General features: G+C 44.7%; 1 long non-coding RNA gene across 1 annotated transcript in view; it reads left to right on the top strand.

Annotated features, from left to right (window-relative positions):
• The window catches only part of LOC310843940, a 70,428-nt gene that overhangs the window by 30,626 nt on the left and 17,479 nt on the right, over nt 1-22,323 (top strand). The window contains exon 3 of the long non-coding RNA XR_014563803.1: nt 16,183-16,255. This is a non-coding gene — a long non-coding RNA (uncharacterized lncRNA). The remainder of the gene's footprint in view (nt 1-16,182; nt 16,256-22,323) is intronic.

Below are 22,323 nucleotides of genomic sequence, written 5' to 3'. Positions count from 1 at the left end.
TCCCGCCTCCTGAAGGATGGGACTTACGCAGAGGGCTCAGCAGAACAGCCACTGCTGCTGCACCCTCCCTACTTGCCGCCCGAGTCAGCCACCTTTCTTTGTCTAATGATAGAGCTGGTCCTGTAAAAGGCTTCATTGGATACTGCAATACATGCAGGGTGTGTGTTGCTTTGATTCTGCATGGGAAGAGCTTGATGTTGAGTACAGTGATTCAAATTGTGCTTACTGAGACTGATCTCTTGCATGCCCCACCTTGTCCCTGCTCAAACGCAGCTCATGCTATGAAATAGGCAGGTCAAACATGATCTAAAAGAACAAAAATAGTATATTAACTGTAGGAGAATATGGGAAATGAGCTTCCACCCCCCACCAGTACTCATCAACTCTGATACAGCTTTCATCCAAAAGATTTCAGGCTTATTACCATAATATATGTTTTGTGCCCAGGAGATGAAAGTCTGGCAGGAAAAAATAAAAAACCAAACCAAACAGCTGCTAGCAAGAAAATCTTATGATCAAAATGTGTTTATTTTTTAATTTAATTTTTTATTTTAAGTCTGAATGATTCATCATGTTTTTGTAAACTCCAGATGAGCTCTTAATTCAAAGCACATGGAGATTTTAGGAGCTGAGCTATTGTGAGTTCCATGAACAGAAGCTAAGCTTAGAGTTAGTAGCACTTAAGCTATGATTTAAGGGCACCTAATTGTTGGACTGTGGCCAGAATCTTTATAATATAAAATACATCTACTTCTGCTTTTTTACTACCAAGCACCCTCCCCTGGACTTTTGGATAGGGTTGCTACCAGCATTTCCTGAAAGAGTTTGACACTTTCACGTATGCCTACCTGGACCTTAAGAGATCATCTTCTGAGGCCATTTTCAGTTCCCACCACCAAATGAGGGGTGATGGGTGGCTAGTGGAGGACTTCTCAGTGGTGGCACCTTGCTTGTGGAAGGCTTACCTTATGCCAACACTGTGGTCTTTTCAGTGCCGAGTGAAGACATTTGTATTTTCCTAGACTTTCAGTGTGTGTGTTTAGATCATTTGTACTGATGGACCATTCCCTGATGCTGGTTTCACTCTGGTTTCATTCTGTTTCTGGTCTGGTTCTGTTTTAGATTTCCAGTTTATGTTTTATTGTTGTAACTAAAGTTTTAAATCCTTACTTGTATACTGGGTGGTATACAACAATCATTGCAAAACAAATAAAGAGACATCTGATGTAACTGGACTTCTTGACAGGATTACTAAGTGTTGACAAAAGGTTGCCCACTTCAGTATTTTAGCAAGAGAACCTGTCTCTCATGTAGGTGGTCTTCTTCTCCACAGGATGCCATTCGCTGTCCATCACATGTCAAATGACAGCTACTTTGCACACAAAACAGCCAAAGCAGATGGCACATCCTATTCCCAGCACCAAGGAATGTGAGACAACAAATATCGTAGGACCACTTGCTTAATGACAGAGTACTTTTGAGCCAGCACTGGTTAATTCCAACCATTTTCCCAAAGCAGTGAATGGCAGCAAGCTCATCCAATCAGATGGCACTTCTGGGATTGCAAAAGGCTGAGGGAGGTAGCCCTTCCTCTTCGCTGTTCCAGCATCTCCCTGAATTGCTTGTTTGACAATTGCTTGTCTGAGCTCACTGCTGTTAATCTGGACATTTCTATGCCTGCAGAAGCCTTGGCTGCTGCAGCCTTGACTGATACCAAATTAACAGCTGCCACTCTTGACGCATTGTGGGAGTGAAGGCTAGCACAGCGCTTTGCTTCTTTGCATGTTGTCAGGGTCATGCCCAGCAGAGAGGACTCTCCAGAGGAGGAGGAATTGGCTGCACCTGAGTCGCCAAGAAGTAGGAGCTGGAGCAAGTGATTAGAGCAGAGGCGGGCCAGCAGGAGGCAGAGGATATCTGGCCTTGGGAGGGGTCAGAAGCCAGTCAAGTCAACTGACTGATGGCAAAGTATGAGTTGTGGAAGCTTGGACTGCTGTAAACCTGTTATTAAGAAATAAACCTCATCTGTTATGTACTGAAGTTCTCACCCTGGGCCAGCAGGGGGAAACTAGATAGTTTTCACTCAGGTCCACATATGCAAATAAGGGACTGAAAGTGACGTTCAGTGATTGGATAGTTACAGAAAATTGTTACAGTTGCGTTGTAGTGGAGCTCAATATAAGCAGGCTGGCTGAACCCTTCAGTTCAGTTCTGTTCTGGCCTGTACAAGAGCTGTTTGAAGAATCGCTGTGTAGTCTGATATGTTCACCCACAACTTAACATCAGCTACTTAAACTGCCAGCATTCCGTGTCTTGTGTGGGAGAAGGGCTAAACTTGACACATGTTATGCTGAGGCAGTTTGCAGCCACCACTGTCACTGCCCCTCAGCATTGTTTAGGAGTATCTCAGGCTCCGAGGTCCCAAACATAGGTCTCATAGTCTGGCCCTAATGCAGGGGTACCAACTTGAATAAAATATTGGGGGGGGGGAGGTAAGCCCCACCCACATAAGCGAACACAAGACACAGCACACAAACCATTTGAATGACAATGCCCATCAGCTTATGGCAGGCAGTCCCCTCAAATATTTTAAGGTGGGGCAAAGGGACCTCAGCCGCTAGGAGTTGGCTCATATGGCAAAACCAGGGATACTACTTACCAGTGAACACTGGACATTAGAGTGAAGCTGGTATACTGGGTCCATGCTTTTAATTAGTGTCAGAAATGTCAGCATCATTAGTCTTGTTCCGGACATTTCCCAATGTATCTTCGTAAACCTATACATTATAGCAATGAGCCTAATATTAGATTGTTTGCCAGACTTAGTTGGCTTGGCTTTGAGAGATATTGGGAAATGTCAGAATGCTTTCCTTCTAAAATGCTACCAATAATGGATAGAGCTCAACATTTATTCGGAGTTTCTCATGTTTACTCTACTGTATAAAGATATGATATGATTAGCAGTTCGAAAGCACCTCCGGGTGCAAGTAGATAAATAGGGACCGCTTACCAGCGGGAAGGTAAACGGCGTTTCCGTGTGCGGCTCTGGCTCGCCAGATGCAGCTTTGTCACCCTGGCCACGTGACCCGGAAGTGTCTTCGGACAGCGCTGGCCCCTGGCCTCTTAAGTGAGATGGGCGCACAACCCCAGAGTCTGGCAAGACTGGCCCGTACGGGCAGGGGTACCTTTACCTTTACCTTTATAAAGATATGATGCCCTTCGGTGGGAATGGAAATCACATGTGCACTGGTTGGAAATTAGATACCAAACAAACAAAAACACTACGAAACTGTGTGTGCATGTGTGTCACACAGGATAACATTTCATGCAGTTTACAAAATCGACTATAACTCACAAAAGCCTATGCCCTTAAAAACAACAACTTGTTAGTCTTTAAGGGGGCTGATTTGTAAGTCAACAAAGATTCTTCATTGCTTTTGCTGCAGCAGACTGACCCAGGTAACCCTCTAGAAACAGATGATAACTGGCCTCTATAATTGTCTTGCAGTTTAACAAGATCTTCACAAAACAGTAGTTTAAAACACACACACACTGTCTTAGAGAAAAGCCACTTACAGCTTGGGGGGGGGGACCCTTAGAAGTTGTATTTTATTACTGCCATCTTCTGGCAATAATAATAATTGCAGATTATTTAATACTATGGGGCGGGAGGGGGAGCAGCGACAAGCTTAAATATAGGGCACACCCTCACGATGCTCATTTGGGAGCAGCTGCACCCATGCAGCACATATAGCCCCCCACAGGCCAAACGCAGAGAGGACTTCAGTCTGAATCCGTTCCCTGCCTGCTTAATTGATGGAGAGAACGGCAGGACCAGCGTGGGCAATTTGTGCAGGGCTGGTTGCCAGCTGCTCGTTCCTGCCTTTGAATGAGCCTTTCCAGTACTTCGTATTGCAAACCAGGGAACCGGAGGCTTGTTCTAATAGCTGAAAATCCACGCAAAGCATTTTAAAATAACTTTCATCTCCACGTATCTAGCAATTTGCTATATATGAGGATGGAGTGGGATTCACAACGCTTAAAGAGAGTGAGCTGTGAAATCCCTGTGAAATGTTACCTCAGTCATGAACTCGCTAAGTCGCCTTAGGCAAGCTGCCGTCTTGCAGGCTCAGCCCCCATCGGATCATATTACGGCCAGGAACAGTCAGAGGCACCATTCCACCAAATACCAGTTGCCTGGGAACAGCAGCAGGAGGGGGCTATGGACCTCAGGCCCTGCCTCTGGACTTTCCAAAGGCATCATCATTATTATTATTATTATTATTATTATTATTATTATTATTATTATTTTATTTCTATACCGCCCTATACCTGAAGGTCTCAGGGCGGTTCACATAAAGGCTAACATACATAAAAATCAAAATACAAATGGCAACCCAATAGAACCCCTCCTAAAAAGTGCTAGCATGTTTAAAAGGGTATATAGGATGTAGATCAGGTCAGGCAAAGGCCTGGTTAAAAAGGAACATTTTTGCCTGGCGCCTTTTGTGAAGGCCCCAGGCGAACTTTCCTGGGAAGAGCATTCCACAAACGGGGAGCCACTGCAGAGAAGGCCCATTCTCGTGTTGCCACCTGGCAGACCTCTCGAGGAGGAGGCACACAAAGAAGGGCCTCAAAAGATGATCTCAGGGTCTGAGTAGGTTCATATGGAAAGAGGCGGTCCTTGAGGTATTATGGTCCTGAGCCGTTTAAGGCTTTATAGGTCAAAACCAGCACTTTGAATTGGGCCCGGAAACTAATTGGTAGCCAATGCAGTCTGACCAGGATCGGTGTAATATGCTCAAACCGCCTTGCTCCGGTTAGCAACCTGGCTGTTGAATTCTGCACCAGCTGAAGTTTCTGAACTGTCTTTAAAGGCTGCCCTACATATAATGCATTGCAGTAATCTAACCTTGAGGTTACCAGAGCATAGACAACAGTAGTTAGCCGATCCCTGTCCAGATATGGGCATAGCTGGGCCACCAACCGTAGCTGACGGAAGGCACTCCAGCCTCCATCTTACTTCCCATTACAGCACTGGGCTGGAAGGAGAGGTTCCTCTCTTCTCAGAGCAGCACTGTGATGGGGGAGGAAATGGCTGCATCTTCTCTTTAGGGACTGGAAAGGGTGGTTTTTAATTGGGTGGGGGACTGCCTGTTGAGATTCCCGCATTGCAGGGGGTTTGGACTGGAGTCCTTTCCAGCTCCACAATTCTATGATTCTATGACAGAGACAACAATTATGCTTACCATAGCTCCAGCCTCAGACTAGAGATTTGAGCCTCTCCACCAAGCCTCCCACTGTGATCAGGGTGCTGGACTGAGAAGAGAATAAGTGTAAACTGAAGCCACCTGAGCCTCAAGCGACAGCAAAGGCATCCAATTGGCCACTGTGAGAAACTGGATCCTGTTTTAGATAGGCCTTTGGTTTCATCCTGCGGGGCTCTTCTCCTCTACAATACATTGTGCTACCTTCCAAGGCTGCTGCCAAGATGACTAAGACCATGTGAAGCCAGGGGTGGCTAACCTTTGTCAGCCTAAGGTTACAGACCCTCCAAGGGTCCCTATTTTCCAGGGACAGTCCCAGATTTACAGAACCTGTCCCAGTTTCTGATTTGATCCCAGAATGTCCCACTTTTCCTTAGAACGTCTCTGTTTTCATTGGAGAAAAGTTGGATGGTGTGGTAGGACACCCCTCTTTTCATTGGAGGGTATGGAGTTATGCAACTCTAGCTAAGGAGATAAGAAACTGTACAACTTTTAGAAGACATCTGAAGGCAGCCCTGTATAGGGAAGTTTTAAAAAATGTTTAATGTTTTATTATGTTTTTATATATGTTGGAAGCCACCTAGAGTGGCTGGGGCAACCCAATCAGATGGGCGGGGTATAAATAATAAAATCATTATTATTATGGAATAGGACATCCCTATTTTCATGAGAGAAATCTTGGAGGGTGGCATTCAAGGTTGGCCAAGTCTCAGTACAAGCGCCATGTGCCAGCAGAGATTATGGGCCATATCGGTCACCAAACACCTGCTCCCATGTGCACATACAGCACTCAGTATACATACAGACAACACATGTCACATAAAACACACACGTGTAAATATAGCACATGCATTCCTCATGTATGCAGACCCGCAAACACACACCAAACTCACTCCCCATAGTTCACACTTCTCTTCCTCCTTTCAGTCCAGCACCATGATGTGGTGTTCATAGTGGGAGGCTTGGTGGAGAGGTTCAAATCTCTAGTCTGAGGCTGGAGCTATGGTAAGCAGAATTGTTGTCTCTGTCATAGAATCATAGAATTGTGGAGCTGGAAAGGACTCCAGTCCAAACCCCCTGCAATGCGGGAATCTCAACAGGCAGTCCCCCACCCAATTAAAAACCACCCTTTCCAGTCCCTAAAGAGAAGATGCAGCCATTTCCTCCCCCATCACTGTGCTGCTCTGAGAAGAGAGGAACCTCTCCTTCCAGTCTAGTGCTGTAATGGGAAGTAAGATGGAGGCTAGTGGGCAGGCTTTAGCTGTCTCATGGTCTGTGGGGTTTCCACCCCAGCTTTAAAAACTCCAAAGCATTATAGAAATGTTTCTGTGAATGTTTAAGAACCTAGGAAGCCTTATTCCAAGTCCTGTATACCTTGGTCATGTATATCTGAAGGAGCGTCTCCACCCCCACCGTTCAGCCTGGACACTGAGGTCCAGCGCCGAGGGCCTTCTGGTCGTTCCCTCACTGCGAGAAATGAGGTTACAGGGAACCAGGCAGAGGGCCTTCTCGGTAGTGGCGCCTGCCCTGTCGAAGGCCTCCTATCAGATGTCAAGGAAATAAGCAACTATCTTACTTTTAAAAGACACCTGAAGGCAGCCCTGTTTAGGGAAGTTTTTAATGTTTAATGCTGTGTTGTGTTTTTAATATTTGGTTGGGAGCTGCCCAGAGTGGCTGGGGAATAAATCATAAATTACTACTACTACTACTACTACTACTACTACTACTACTACTACTACTATTATAGACTATTGGTCTATCTTGTTTACTATTGTCTACATCAGTGTTTCCCAAACTTGGGTCTCCCAGATGTTCTTGGACTACAACTCCCATCATCCCAAGCTAGCAAGACCAGTGGTCAGGGATGATGGGAACTGTAGTCCAAAAACAGCTGGAGACCCAAGTTTGGGAAACACTGGTCTACATGGACTGGAAGCAGGTCTCTAACTGGGGTCTTTCCCAGCCCTGCCTGAGGAACACCAGTGACCTGGGACCTCCTGCCTTCCCAGAATGTGCTCTCCTGCTAAGCTATGGCCCTGCACCATATCCCATGCTGCAACTTCATTCTTTGGGGATGATTGACATTTTCCACCAAAACGCTTCACACAGTCTCTCTCTATCGTGCTGGTGCAGATTTTTACTTTCCATGCCTGTTCTCATTGCTCTATCTCCTATGGGAGAGGTTTGCCGTCTCTCAAAACTGACCACTTTTGATTAAATTTAAGCTCGCCCTCCAGCTGTAACTCTCTTGGGCTAACCGTCCCTAATCAGTTTAGACAGGAACCATCTGTTAAACCCCTCGGTTACAGCGAAAATGCTAAAATCAAAGCACTAGGACCCAGTAGCACTGCTGCCTGTGAAGTGTTCTGTGAGAGCAGGGTGTTGCACCATGAGAACCAGCTTCCCAGAAGTACCGAAGCACAAATCCTGAGAGGGGCACAAACTGTTTATCACCCTCATTTCATTCTTCTTAGGACCTAGATCCTAGGTTCCCTTTTTGGGGTGGAAATATATAACCTTCCTTAGCCTTCAGAATATAAAAACAAAATTTTAAGTAGGTGGGTATTGTTTGCTTTGAGAAAATTATGATGGGGGCTGGGCTTAAAATAATACCATAAGCAGATGGAGAGAGAGCGCATCTCTTGTTATTTCCAATAATGTTTGAACTTTTCCAGAAGCTGGTAGCCACTGCAGAAAGTTGGATCGTTTGTTAAAGCCAGTTTGTTGAACTGCACTCATGCTTCGCCTTGCCTTCAGGTTACTCAGCTGTGTGATTTCCAAGCAGACTCCCATCCCAGTAATGGACATACGTAGCTTCAGCAGAAAAACTGTCCAATGTTCCTTCAGACTATTCTTTGCTCTTGGGGTTGCTGAATGCGGCTGATTGCTTGCAGGAGGATCAGCACACTTTTTAAAAATATGCAAGTAGCTTCCTTTGGTTTTAGGATCTGAGTTTTCTTTCTCCTAGATGGGCAACTTTCCCATGCTTATGAGCCCATCCACCCCTCATTTCCTGCTATGGCATGTGCAGAAACCGCCTGCTTGAGACACCCAGAGGTGCATGCCATTGTCTCTCGAGACAGACAGATGCCAACAATAAGAAGCTTCCTTTGAATGACTTAAAGTTTAATTGGTTTACTCCTTACTTGCCTGGGGCATATGGAGGTAAATAAAGCCACCCACTCCTGGACAGACCAGCAAAGCAGTTAATCATAGAATTGTAGAGTTGGAAGGGACCCTGAAGTCATCTAGTCCAACGCCCTGCAATGCACAAATCCCAAATAAAGTGTCCATGACAGATGGCCATCCATCCTCTGCTTATAAACCTCCAAGGAAGGAGAGTCCACCACCTCTCATTGGAGTCTGTTCCACTGTTGAACAGCTCTTACTGTCAGAAGGTTCTTCCTGATGTTTAATCAGAATCTCTTTTCTTGTAACTTGAAGCCATTGGTTCAAGTCCTGCCCTCCAGAGCAGGAGAAAACAAGTTTGCACCATCTTCCATGTGACAGATATTTGAAGATGGCTATCACCATCTCCTCTCGGTTCCTCTTTTCCAGGCTAACATACCCAGTTCCTTCAACCATTCATCCCCATCCTCCCTTCCTTCTTATTGCAATCAGGATGGGCTAGACAGGAAGATGCAATTTACATGGGGAAGAAGGTGCAGCAGAGTTGATTCTCCCTGCATGCCTTTCTGCCTATCATAATTCCATTCGCCCAGGCAGCAAAACAGAGGGCAGAGACATCTCCAGTGTGTTCTGCTGCTTCTGCTACACCATCTCCTGAGCTCACTTTGCTATAGCAGGTCTCCTCTTGGAGAGAAAGAGGGAGGAAGAGGAGAAAGTAAGAAGTTGGCACCAGTACTGAGTGGGGGGATGGGACACACCACAGGGAATTACCTCTCTGGTGTCTCCCCTACTGGGGCACCACTAGAGACCAAGGATTGCACCCCGCTGTAAGTGGCAGGTAGATGGTGGAAGGACCCTGAAATATACTCGGAGTCAAGTGTGGATTTCATGCTCTTTATTCAGCTCATAGTAGTGAGGAATGGGAGTTCTCCCAAAATGTCTGCTTTATATACATTATTTACACAATGGGCTCCACGTGATTGACTAATTCCGGGATTCTCCTGTAGGCCAATCAGGTTGCGGATTCACTTCCACCTGGAGTTGGATTGGGTGGCTCCTGTGGACCAATCAGACTGCGGCATTCTGGATCCTATGGTTCTAGGACCAATCAGACTGCTGCATTCTGAATCCTATTGTTCTAGGACCAATCAGGCTGCTGCATTTTGGATCCTATTCAATTCAGTACATAACAGACCCCAAGAGGCAGGGAAGCAAAGACCTTCCAGGGTAAGAGGGAGGAAAGCTCCCAGGTGAGAGCTGGGAGGGTCTGTCATTTTCTGTGCAGACCAGAATTAAGAGCTACAGTGGTACCTCGGGTTACATATGCTTCAGGTTACAGACTCCACTAACCCAGAAATAGTGCTTCAGGTTAAGAACTTTGCTTCAGGATGAGAACAGAAATTGTGTGGCGGCGCGACAGCAGCAGGAGGCCCCATTAGCTAAAGTGGTGCTTCAGGTAAAGAACAGTTTCAGGTTAAGAACGGACCTCCGGAACGAATTAGGTACTTAACCCGAGGTACCACTGTACTTTGACTAGAGAAAAAGATTCTGACTTTTTGCAGTTTCCCCCTGAATTTTTGATACTCTGCTCCTGATTTTCCCCGTCCCTCCTTTTTTATGTTGCTGTTATGAGAACCTGCATTTTATTATGGCTTTATTATTATTACATTTGTAATCATATAACTGTTTTGATGCTTATGCTGACATTTGTGTTCTGTGTTGCAAACTGCCCTGTAGTCTTTTGAGGAAGCAAATATATATAGAGAGAGATCTTTAATAAACAAACAAATTAAAGAGTGGAGGAGAAACTGCTCAGGCCTCTCTCTTCTTTTTCTCCCTCTTCCCCCAGAGCAGAAAGCAAGGGAGGTTTGAGGAGAGGAGGAGGGGAGGTAAGATAAACCTTTCCAAGAAGAAAGCATCTGAGAGGAATGCCAGCACTTGCAGCATCCTCTCATTAAGGGTGGGGTGGAGCCCCCATGCATTTGCATTCGCAACTCATCACTGAATGCTAGAAAGAAGAGAGCAAGAGAAAAGGCTGCTCTTCCGCCTAACTTCCAGCCTGCAGAAAGCAGCATCTTTTCCACATCACTTGGTTGGCCTTGAACCAGTGCAACTTCAAATAGAGGGCTCCTTTAAATAGAGGACTGCCCTCTGTAAACTAGGGCACATGGGGTCACTCTACTGTCACGGATACTTTAGTTGAGATTCCTCCATCGCAGGCAGAAGCATTGTGAACCCCGCAGGGTGCCTGGGAGGTAGGCAGTGCCTCGGGTTCCCTGATTCCAGGGGGTTGAACTAGGTAACTCTCAGGGTCCCTTCCAACTTTACAATTCTATTATTCTATACTCTTTAAGGGTACAATGGGCCGCCCGTAATCCTCTAGTAGTTCGCCAGATTCCAAATCACATCATCTCATTGGCCCTGCTGGTTGGGGGTTGATGGGAGCTGGACTTCAAGGACCTTTTGACTGTGACTTGTTTCCCATCCCGCTTCTAGAGAGACCAGATTTTGGAGCGACTGTATTAAACAGTAGCACCGTTCATTCATTCATTCAGATTTCTGGATTTCCACCCCACCTTTTCTCAGATGAGCTCAAGCTGACATACACACTTCTTGCCTCCCCTCCATTTTATTCTCACAACAACCTGTGGAGTTGGTTAGGCTGAAAGATAGTGACTAGCCCAAGGTTACCCAGTGGGCTTCATGGCTGAGTGTGGATTTGTACCCTGGTCTCTTGGCCCTTGCCCAACACTCTAATACGGGATGAGCTCCCTTTGCTCTGTCCCAGCTCCTGCAAACCTAGCAGTTCGAAAGCATACCAACGCGAGTAAAGAAATAGGTACCACTGTGGCGGGAAGGTAAACGGCATTTTCATGCGTTCTGGTTTCTGCCACGGTGTTCCTTGCACCAGAAGCGGTTTACTCATGCTGGTCACATGACCCAGAAAGCTGTCTGTGGACAAACACCGGCTCCCTTGGCCTGAAAGCAAGATGAGTGCCACTTAACCATCCAGGGGTCCTTTACCTTTTTTTTACCTAATCACTACACTACGCTGCTTCTTTGTAAAAAGAGTAAAACGGTGAAATGGCCTTAATGTGGGGTGGGGGGTGTCAGTGGAATCTTGCAATTAAGATAAGTAGAAGGCACATCTTCAGTGTTTCTGCTTAAAAGGTTTTGTTTTTCCCTATTGCCTTCTTGCTTGTGAACTGCCTGGGTTCTCTCAGGGCAGGGGGGGGGGGGAGTTTGTGTTTTTTAATGGCCATGTTGTATGTATTCTGCTTAGTAAAACGCAGAATATATGTCTATGTGTGTAACTAAAACCACTGGCGAAGGAAGAGGGGGTGGGGGGAGCGCACCGCCCCCAGCAGCAAGATCCCAGTGGGGTTCCATCGCGGCTGCCCCCCGCCCGTGCTGGGTGCCCTGCCCCCGCAGGCAGCACACCCTGCCCCCAGAACGTGCGCCCCGCCCCCAGGACATGTGCCTTGCCCCTTTGGGCATTGTGCCCCGCCCCCGGGACGTCCGCCAGCCCTGCCCCTGCCTGCTCTCTGCCCCCAGTGCTGGAGCATGAAGCTCCGCCACTGGCTAAAACCATGGATCCTCAAGACACAACCGTTTCCGCTCACCTTCACTCCAAGGAAAGCAAAGCCTGGGTTAAGAGCCAGTGTGGTGTAATGGTCAGAGTGTTGGACTAGGACATGGGAGAGCAGGGTTCAAATCTCCACTCAGCCATGAAGCTCACTGGGTGACCTTGGGCCAGTCACCATCTCTTAGCCTAACCTACCTCACAGGATTGTTGTGAGGATGAACTGTGTGAGCACCTTGAGATCATTGGAATATAAAGGTGGTATATACATGTAATCAAGAACTAAATAAAGCACCACTGGGGTCTCTCAGCACTTAGCTGTTAGGGTTGTGCACCACACTATGTCGTGTACACAGCCCAAATATATAGAGAGGGCAAAGTTCACCTATGAAGTGGGTAATGGTAAAGTAAATGAGAAAGGCTGCCCTGGGCTCCCTTGTCCTTCGACCCTGTATCACTGCACACTTGACTCAACTGAGCTCACGTTGTCTGGCATCAGCTGGATCTCCAGGCCTGCAGACACTTTTCCAAAGCAGGGAGACAGATGGGTTATGTAAATAAGAACAACTCAAACGCAACAGATCTGTAGAGAGGAGTAGACAGAATTCCCCCTAGAGCTTCTGGAACTAATGGGCCGGTGACAATCATCACATAAAACTTACCAAGTGAGCTTTCAAACAGTACAGGAGAAAAGAAAAAAAAAGTAGCCAGGATGAAAGGAAAACACAGACTTGTTTTGAAATCCATGCGCTGTAAGATTCTACTAGATTTGTATCTTAATTATCTAGCTGTTTAGAAGTGTTAACAATTGAGGATCATTATAGCGTAGTTTCCCTTCTTGTAGTACTGTAATACACAAATATTTTGCTTCTCTGGAAAGAGGGTGGCTGGTAAAACCTGGAATACAAACTTTTCTTTTTCAATAATCTTTATTCATGCATTCTCAATAGTAAATGCAGATAAACGGTCTCACTCAAAGGAACCCCCTATCCCTCCCCCTTCTCCCCATTCATCCCATATGTATACATCATTCACACAAGCTTTCTTCTTAATTAATGCATTCTTGGCACAGTCCAGAGAATAGGCAGAGCTGGCATAACATTGCCAGGGTGTTATTCTGCATACGGATGCACATTGCAAGATCCATCCTCAGTCCCAAGCACGATCAAGCCAGTGCTAGGACCCACAGGTTGATGCTGGTCTCCTTCTTTGGTTCAGAGTTGGAAGGGGTCCCAAGGGTCATCTAGTCCAACCCCCTGCAACGCAGGAATTTCAACTAAAACATCCATGACAGATGGCCATTCATCCTAGGGCTGGAAGGTGGGGCACGGCAGGTGGGAAAAGCCATTGTCTGACAGGCAGCACAAAGTCTCTCTCCCCTCACCAAGATGCCCTGGCTGCTGGTGGTGCAGCACTGTGTTCCATGTGCTCTAATGGATGAGCCACCACTGCTCGTTAGGATTCCTTATCGCTGGGAAGGCCTCAGGCAAACATGCTTAGAAGCTTCCTTCAGACCTTTGGGCTGTATGTGTGAAAGTGGAGGGGTCACGGGGGGGGGGGGGGGCAGGCATCTAGTGTAACAGGACATGTGGCCTCCTTGCCTGACATTGAAACCCAATTATCTGAGGAAATGAAAATGCACCGCACAATAACATGGTCAAATCATGCGCCGTGCTATGCTTCGTGTTAGTGGGGCATATCCTCTGACATTTCTCCGATGAAAATAGGGACCGGGTGGCGCTGTGGGTTAAACCACAGAGCCTAGGACTCATCGATCAGAAGGTCGGCGGTTCGAATCCCCATGACGCGGTGAGCTCCCGTTGCTCGGTCCCTGCTCCTGCCAACCTAGCAGTTCGAAAGCATGTAGTGCAAGTAGATAAAAAGGTACTGCTCTGGCAGGAAGGTAAACTGCGTTTCCGTGCGCTGCTCTGGTTCGCCAGAAGCGGCTTAGTCATGCGGGCCACATGACCCGGAAGCTGTACGCCGGCTCCCTCGGCCAATAAAGCGAGATGAGCGCCGCAACCCCAGAGTCAGTCACGACTGGACCTAATGGTCAGGGGTCCCTTTACCTTTATTCCATAATGATTATTTTACTATTCATACCCCACCCATCTTACTGCACTCTGGGCAGCTTCCAACATATATAAAAACATAATAAAACATTAAAGTTTAAAATATTTTTTTAAAAAAACCTTCCCTATACAGGATTGCCTTCAGGCGGCTTAAGGGTTGGATAAATCCTAACCAACATTTCTCTAATGAAAATAGGGACATCCTAAGCGAAAGCGGGACATTCCAGGATCAAATCAGAAACAGGAATGGTTTCCCTAAATCCAGGACCATCTCTGGAAAATTAGGGACACTTGGAGTGTGTGCTGGGGTGAAGGGAGAGAATGTGAGCTCTGGTTTCTAGTAGTATCTAATCTCCGTTGGGATGTGTGGGAAAATCTAGAGGTAGGCCATCAATCTATAATGTCGTTCTGTTCATTGGTTCATCAGCAGCTGACACCTGTGAGAAAAGGACCTGGTGTGTCTGTGTGTGTGTGTGTGTGTGTGTGTGTGTGTGTGAGAGAGAGAGAGAGAGAGAGAGAGAGAGAGAGAGAGAGAGAGAAATTTGAGAAAGTTGTCAGCCTGTGGTGCCTGACTGCTTCTTAACGGCTGACAGAGCATGTGACAGTTCAGTGAGCTGACAAGCAGAGAGTACAGGGGAGATTAATTACTTCTAATGAGTAGCAATGTGGCTTTGTTGAAAAGCGGATTCTGGAGCTAGATGCTCCAGCCCAGATTCATTATGATTTGGTTTTCCTCAGTGAAAACTTAACCAATCTTTGGTCTCTCTCTTTCTCTCACAAACACACAAAAACACACTGCTAGGGAATTTTATCTGGCTGATTATATAAAACACAGTAGAGAAGGAAGTTGATTCCAGATCCAGCTTGATTCCAGATTCAACAATCAACCAATCTGGCTAAATTTTTTTGTAACCTGGCTTTAGTTTCCTTTCTAGGATTGTCTCCTTGATTTATACAAATTAAAACAGCTGTTCTAGGTACAGTACTCAGGAACTCCTTTACAGCAATGTAAATCAAGAGGAACCTCAGACCTTGCTGGGTCACACTAGTAGTTGATGTCGCCTAGTCCCTGTCTTCAATACTGCTAGTACAGTGGTACCTCAGGTTAAGTACTTAATTCGTTCTGGAGGTCCGTTCTTAACCTGAAGCTGTTCTTAACCTGAAGCACCACTTTAGCTAACGGGGCCTCCTGCTGCCGCTGCGCCCCCAGAGCATGATTTCTGTTCTCATCCTGAAGCAAAGTTCTTAACCCGAGGTACTATTTCTGGGTTAGCGGAGTCTGTAACCTGAAGCGTATGTAACCTGAGGTACCACTGTAAATGCTTGAGGAAATACAACACAACACAAAACACTCCAAACACAACATTTGCAACACAAAACATTCCAAAATCGGCAACATACTGTATTTTGACACCATTGGAAGATCTGCTTTTCACTGGGAGGAACTTGTTCCTGTTTCCTCATTCAATATTAGCCACAGCTAATATTCCCTCTTTACTCCCAAAGCTCTGTCTCAGTCTGTGGTTTATGAGAACGAAAGAACATATTTACATTTGAGTTCTTTATTTTTCACTTAAAAGTAATTAACCAGGGAGGGGGGCAATTGACTAGGAGGAACAGGGCAGAGGAAGGGAGTTAACAGCCCTTTCCCTTTTCCCCAATCTAAGTTGCACCCGAACCTTAAAACTGCCATTGCCCCCCTTAGGAAGTGTGCCAGTGTGGCATAATGGTGAAGAGCGGTAGTCTCGTAATCCTGGGTAACCGGGTTCGCTTCTCCGCTCCTCTACATGCAGCTGCTGGGTGACCTTGGGCCAGTCACACTTCTCTGAAGTCTCTCAGCCCCACTCACCTCACAGAGTGTTTGTTGTGGGGGAAGAAGGGAAAGGAGAATGTTAGCCGCTGTGAGACTCCTTCAGGTAGTGATAAAGCGGGATATCAAATCCAAACTCTTCTAGGAATGCAAAACAGGTGCTTCTATTTCCCCCTCAGCTGCTCTCAACCCCAACAGCTCGGAGTGAAAAGGGATGAAATCCTTTGAATATGTTGCTGTGATCCAATCCACACATAGAGAGCCATGGGAAGAAAAGACAGCCAGTGTTCTGATCTGAAGCTCCCCTCACTCTGTTCTTTCTAGGAAAGAAAACTGCACTTGTGATCAGCTGAGCCTGATGCTCACAAGGAGATGAGGACTCACTGAATGGACTCAGGTGAGTGGTCTTGTAGAAGGCAGAGGGAAAATCAGATTTTTGTATGTGTTTACTTGGGATTTTTAAGAGCATTTTTCTGTCAGGAAAGAAAGTTCAGGGCCGTCTTTAGCATATGCACTGCCGGGGTGCACAGATCTGCCCAGCACCCCCAAATTAACTTTTATTGAGCATTTTTGGGGAGGTAGGAAGCTGAAATTGTTGACTTTTTCTTAGGGGGGGGGGAATCGCTCACCTGTAACAATGACGCAGCAAAAAACTGCTTTTGTTTCCTGACTTGTCGGGAATATTTGACGCTATGGAGTAACAGAGCGACGGAGGAGGAGGGCGGGGACTTTCACTCCCTTGCTTTTCACTGCCGTCGATTGAGAGGCACCCCCCAGAATTTGGCGCCCGGGTGCCCCACACCCCTGGATAAAGACAGCCCTGAGAAAGTTGGCAATCTTTTGTTCAAAGCAGGGACAGCCAATGTAGTACCTTTCAGATGATGTTGGATGACAACTGAATCACTGGCCATGTAAGCTGCGAATAATGGGAGCTGTAGCCCAACAGTATCTGTAGGCAAACTCTGGCTTAAACAATAATCCAAAATGGTTCATTATATATGGTTCATATAATTTTGATCTCCAGCGCTATCCAAAAGAAAAACAGTGCTCACCACAAAAAGTATTCGAGACATGCTATTTTATTTCCCACCTTTATGGTTTTTTCACCTGTTGAGTAAAAATGTTAGAAAGATACTAGATTACTAGCAAATCTTCTGTCTTTCATTATTATTTTAATAGATAAATGACATGTAAATATTAAACAAATTAAGATTGTCTTAAAAATAAATGTGTGAATATGTGTAATGATTAATGTACCATGGAAAATCTTCAAAATGTGCCTTTCTCTATGTGCTGAGACCCATAATTGCTTGTTACACCTCTTCTGAATAGCAAAAGAGGTAAGATTAATTCCAGGGAAGACCATTGTTTTAGGTTTCTTAGCACGTTAATGCTTATACATGTACTTCTGAATATTTTAAGACAGAAGATTTATTCTGTCTTGAAAAATCTTTGAGAAGTGGGTTGAAGCAGGACATGATGAATGTCATCTAGAAACATTATTGATATTATCACACCTGTTAAAGACAGGATTAAACTTCAACTCAACTCAACTCAATTGGCTGTAAGAATCAGTCCTTGGAATTGAACTTCAAGACTTATTGCAAGACCCAAATCATTCCTGAAAGGTCAATTTCACAACTAAGTTACAAGCACATGGAAATACCCACTTAGTAACATTAAATAACTGATTAAAAAAAACACCCTTGTGTTTATCTAACAGCCATTGAAAAATGACGTTCTCACAGATCCATTCATTAAAAACATGCTGGTTGTGGGATAACCAGCCTTATATAACCAACATATGGTATTATCATATCACACAGGAAGCTGGAATTTGGAATACTCAGGGTTCTTTATACAGTGGTACCTTGGTTTACGAACTTAACCCGTTCTGGAAGTTTTAAACTGAAACTGTTCTTAAACTGAGGCGCTCTTTCCCTAAAGGCCTCCTGCTGCCTGTGCCCTTCCACCATTCGGATTCTGTTCTTAGACCGAGGTAAAGTTTGCAAACCGGGACACTACTTCCGGTTTTGCGGAGTTCGTAAACCGAATTCTGCGTAAACAGGACTTTTCTTAAACAGAGGTACCACTGTACCATGTTTACTAGAGAAGTATAAAAGTCTGATATTTTTTACCTTTCTGCCTCAAGATGTAATGTATGAAATCTGCTTCATAACAGCTGTCAGCCCAGGCCTGTGAGGTTTATTTTTTTCACAGCGCAATCCAATGCATGGCTACTCAGTAATGCTCCCTGATTTCAATGGGGTTTGCTCCTGGGTAAATGGATCTAAGTATGGCATCTCATATGGGACACGGGTGGCACTGTGGTCTAAACCACAGAGCCTAGGACTTGCCGATCAGAAGGTCGGCAGTTCAAATCCCCGCAAAGGAGTGAGCTCCCGTTGTTCAGTCCCAGCTCCTGCCCACCTAGCAGTTCGAAAGCATGGCAAAGTGCAAGTAGATAAATAGGTACCGCTCCAGTGGGAAGGTAAACGGCGTTTCCGTGCGCTGCTCTGGTTCATCAGAAGTGCCTTAGTCATGCTGGCCACATGACCCAGAAGATGTCTGCGGACAAACACCAGCTCCCTTGGCCTATAGAGCGAGATGAGCATGCAACCCCAGGGTCGTCCGCAACTGCACCTAACGGTCAGGGGTACCTTTACCTTTACCTATGGGGTCTCATGTACTCGAAGCATCCTCAGACTAGAGTGCAGGGAGGTGATTTACAGCAGCAGTCAGAAATGGGTAGTATTCAAGCTTTTCTCCGAGTAGACCTATTGAAATGAATGTCCGTAAGTTAGGTGCATTAATTTCAATAGATGTACTCCGAGTAAAAACTCAGTTGAATACCACCTTGTATTTATTAGGACAAATATAAATGTTTTCCCAGGTGGTAAGCAGAGAAGAGGAAAAAAGGCACAGAAGCCAGACACCAAGAGTTACAGTTATTCTTAACTAGCGTTCAATTATTTATTATGTCAATCTTGTAAAATATTTAAACCCATTTCTTCAGTGATTAAAAAAAGGGGGGAAACCAGAGCACTGTTGCAGATAATGGATGAGATCCTTCTGCAAGGCACAGATGGAGCATTCCTTGGCTGCCTTCATTTCATTGGGCAGAGGGTGGAGGAGACGCATGAGCAGTGTTGCACTGAAACAGGGGGTGTTATAAATAGCTTATGATAGAATTGCAAACCCAAATGAAAAATGAATATATTTTTTAACTAGAGGAGGATTGGCCTAACTCTACATCACAATTAATTCTGCTCCAGCTTCCATTAGTGGCTGAGTAAGGAACTGGATGTCAGCATCAACTCCCTGCATGCTTGCTACCTTTGGGAAAGCATTCCATATTACCCCCTGTTCATAAAAGCGTTGCTGTCATGCTACATAAATACATTTTTAAGAATTCTAGGCAGAGTTTTGCTTTGAGAGCATGGTGCTAAAAATAGCCCCTCCTCCCAAGATGTTTTCATTACAGAAATAGGTGCAAGGCAATTGGATTGTGATCACCGGCATATATTCTGCCGGCAAACTCTACTGCTGGACGAATCGTAGGCAAGATGAGTACCTTAAGGATAAGTCTCGCTCTTTGTAAAATTGAGAGTTGAGAGCTGGTTCATGGCAGAATTAAGCCATTATGAGTGTCACCAACTCCATTCGCCTTTGTGACATTAATTGTGACATTAATGCAAGGGTTTGTGGTGGGGGCGTTTTCAGAGTAGACTGGCAGGCAGGAGATGTTCAAACCTCTCCCTGCCTGCAGATTCTCACCTGCAAGTCCTCATCACCTCCAAACAAATTTGAAGGGCTTTGCCCAACCAGGCCAGGAGCAGGGAACCCTTTTCAATCCTAGGGCTGAATTCTCATCTCTAGAACCTTCTACAGATTCAGCTTCCTAACCTTCCGCTCTAAGTCTCTCTTCTGTGATGTATTGAAACATGTGGGGTTGGGGCCACACATACTCATTTTTACATTAATCACTGACTTCCCTTCTTATTTTGCATAACAAAAAACCCCTGCATGTTTTTCATAAACTAAACCATTCAGTTTTCCATTATTACATACATCAAAACTTATTTACACTGTTGAATTTTTCTTAATGCTGCCAGCGTTTTCAGCTGCACAGTTATTTCCCATATATTCAATAAATGTTTTCCAATCTTCTCTAAACATATGTTCTTCTTGCTTTCTTATTCTATATGTTAAGTCTGCAAGCTGTGCATATTCTGTCAACTTGGTTTGCCATTCTTCTTTGGTCGGGACCTCGCTTGTTTTCCATTTTGGGGCTAACAAAACACGGGCTGCAGTAGTAGCATACATAAATAACCTTTTTTGACACCTGGGAATTTCAGTCTGAATTATCCCCAACAGAAAGGACTCCAGGTTTTTTGGGAATGTACTTTCAAACATTTTTTTTCAATTCATTATGGATCATTTCCCAATACTCTTTTACCCTTTTACAACTCCAAGTTATCATCTAGTTTGACTCTGGCTTGCCTTTGAACTAGAAGAATTACCATGAGGAGATTTTGTGGGATAACCAATCACATATAACCAACATGCTTAAGTCTAGATAATGCATGAAGGGTTTTAGACCATAGAGTAAGCCGTGCTGACAGAATTAGCTATGCCACTTCCCCTTATTTGGGAAGAAATAGGTAATCAAGTCTCCCCCCCCCCCCCAAGTCTACCTGTGAATTCAGCGTGTGAGGAGGTCTGAGCTGGTTGTTCCACCTCAGTTGCATAACTTTCACCACCCTTTTTCATGTTCCTATACCATCAGTTTAGGAACTTTTAGCACTTTGTAACTAAGCTACATTTTATTGCCTGCGCAACTTTTTTGACTCATGTATGGAAAAGCATATGAATCTGACCTTTGGGGAGTTTGTAAGTAAATCATTTTTTAACTTGCCAGGAATGTGGTCTTTTCCTGTGCTGGGGGTAGGGGGAAACTTTGGAAGGAACTTTAAAAGGAGACAATTTTGGTACTCACTTGGACTGGCGTATCTTAAAGGTTTTACAGCCTATATTTCCATGCTATACTTTGCTGCATATTTTGTGTTCAAAAAGAACAGGGGCATCATTAGCAGATGGCCCAAGCCTTGGATCTTTTGGGTCCAGACCTGCTTTGCAGAGGGTGGGGTGGGTTATTCAACAGCTATTTTGTGCTCACGAGCTAGTTGAACATAATGCTGGTTACTTCTAAATACAGAGGTATGTGATGCAAATAGGGATTGAAGGATGTGTCCATTTTGTTTCTGTCAGTTTCTGTTTTCTCCAATCTTAAATTCACTTCTCCACATTTCTGCAGTAATTTGTTTGTGTGTGCATGTTTTGTTTTGTTTTTAAAAACTCCTGAAAATTCATCAGCATTTTAGGGCAATTTTTTTGCAAGAAATACATTTTTGTATGTATTTTGACTAATTACACATTTTTGCAAGAACCTTTTCCTAATATATACTTTTGCAAACACTGTTTGGTTGGAGAATAGAAAATAAGAGCAAAATTTGAAAGATGGCTGTGCTTCGGTTCTCGTGTTGTTTTAGAAATTGTAATTTTTTATTCATTCTGCTTTAAATGTGTACTGAATCAAATCTCTGCCCTATACCTAAGTGCACATAACATGTTCTTCCTTTTGCTTGGGGGGAAGGGGGAAAGCGCATGGGTTTTAAAATGTAAAGCTGTCATTGTATGATGAAATTACTGCCCAGGGTCTTAGCATTATTATTATTTATTTATTTATTTTAAAGAAAAAGTGTTTTTATGAATGAAAAATAGTTGTAGATTCAATGTCTCTTTTTTTAGAAATTAAAAGGAAAAGAATGTGCTTTTCAGAAAGCTCATTCTTGGACCAGTGTAAATCTTCCTCTCCAGTACATGTAAAGTCACTCATTAACAAGCTGAGCGTTACCATCAAGACACGACAGCAGCTGGCACTGAATCTGAGAATAGAATTATTCATTGCCATGGTTACCGGTACTGGAAATATTACCCTCTGCTATCACTGTAAACAAAGATCCTTTCAAGACAGTCTAAAAATCAGAGCAAAAACAATTAGTGAAAATTATACATTGTACAGGAGTGAAATTCACACATGCGGTAAGTGGCAGAGCTTTCTAGTATGGGAAGGGAAGAGTTCTCTTGTGATCAAGCCACTAATCCAGGATTAAAGGAGGCCAACTTTTGGGAAGCTGAAATGCAAGTTCGACACAGATATTCATCTGATCAGTGGCACAGAAGCAAGCCTTTAAAAATATGAAGAAGCTTATGATGTAACGCAGCGTCCTTAGAGAACAGAGCCTAGGATAAGAGGCATGTTTCTTTTTCCTCCTACAATGCACTGAGATTCAGTAGTAAAGAAATCTCAGGAGTGGAATAGGATTGTTCCTAGGATGACAGCGTTGATTTCTTTCAGAGCTGAAAACCTGCATGCAAATGAACTGACATCTATGTAGCCTC

The sequence above is a fragment of the Podarcis gaigeae genome (genome assembly GCF_964106915.1).
Source record: "Podarcis gaigeae genome assembly, chromosome: 4".
NCBI lineage: Eukaryota > Metazoa > Chordata > Lepidosauria > Squamata > Lacertidae > Podarcis > Podarcis gaigeae.
The sequence above is the reverse complement of the archived record's forward strand: the minus strand, read 5'-3'. Positions and strand labels throughout refer to the sequence as shown.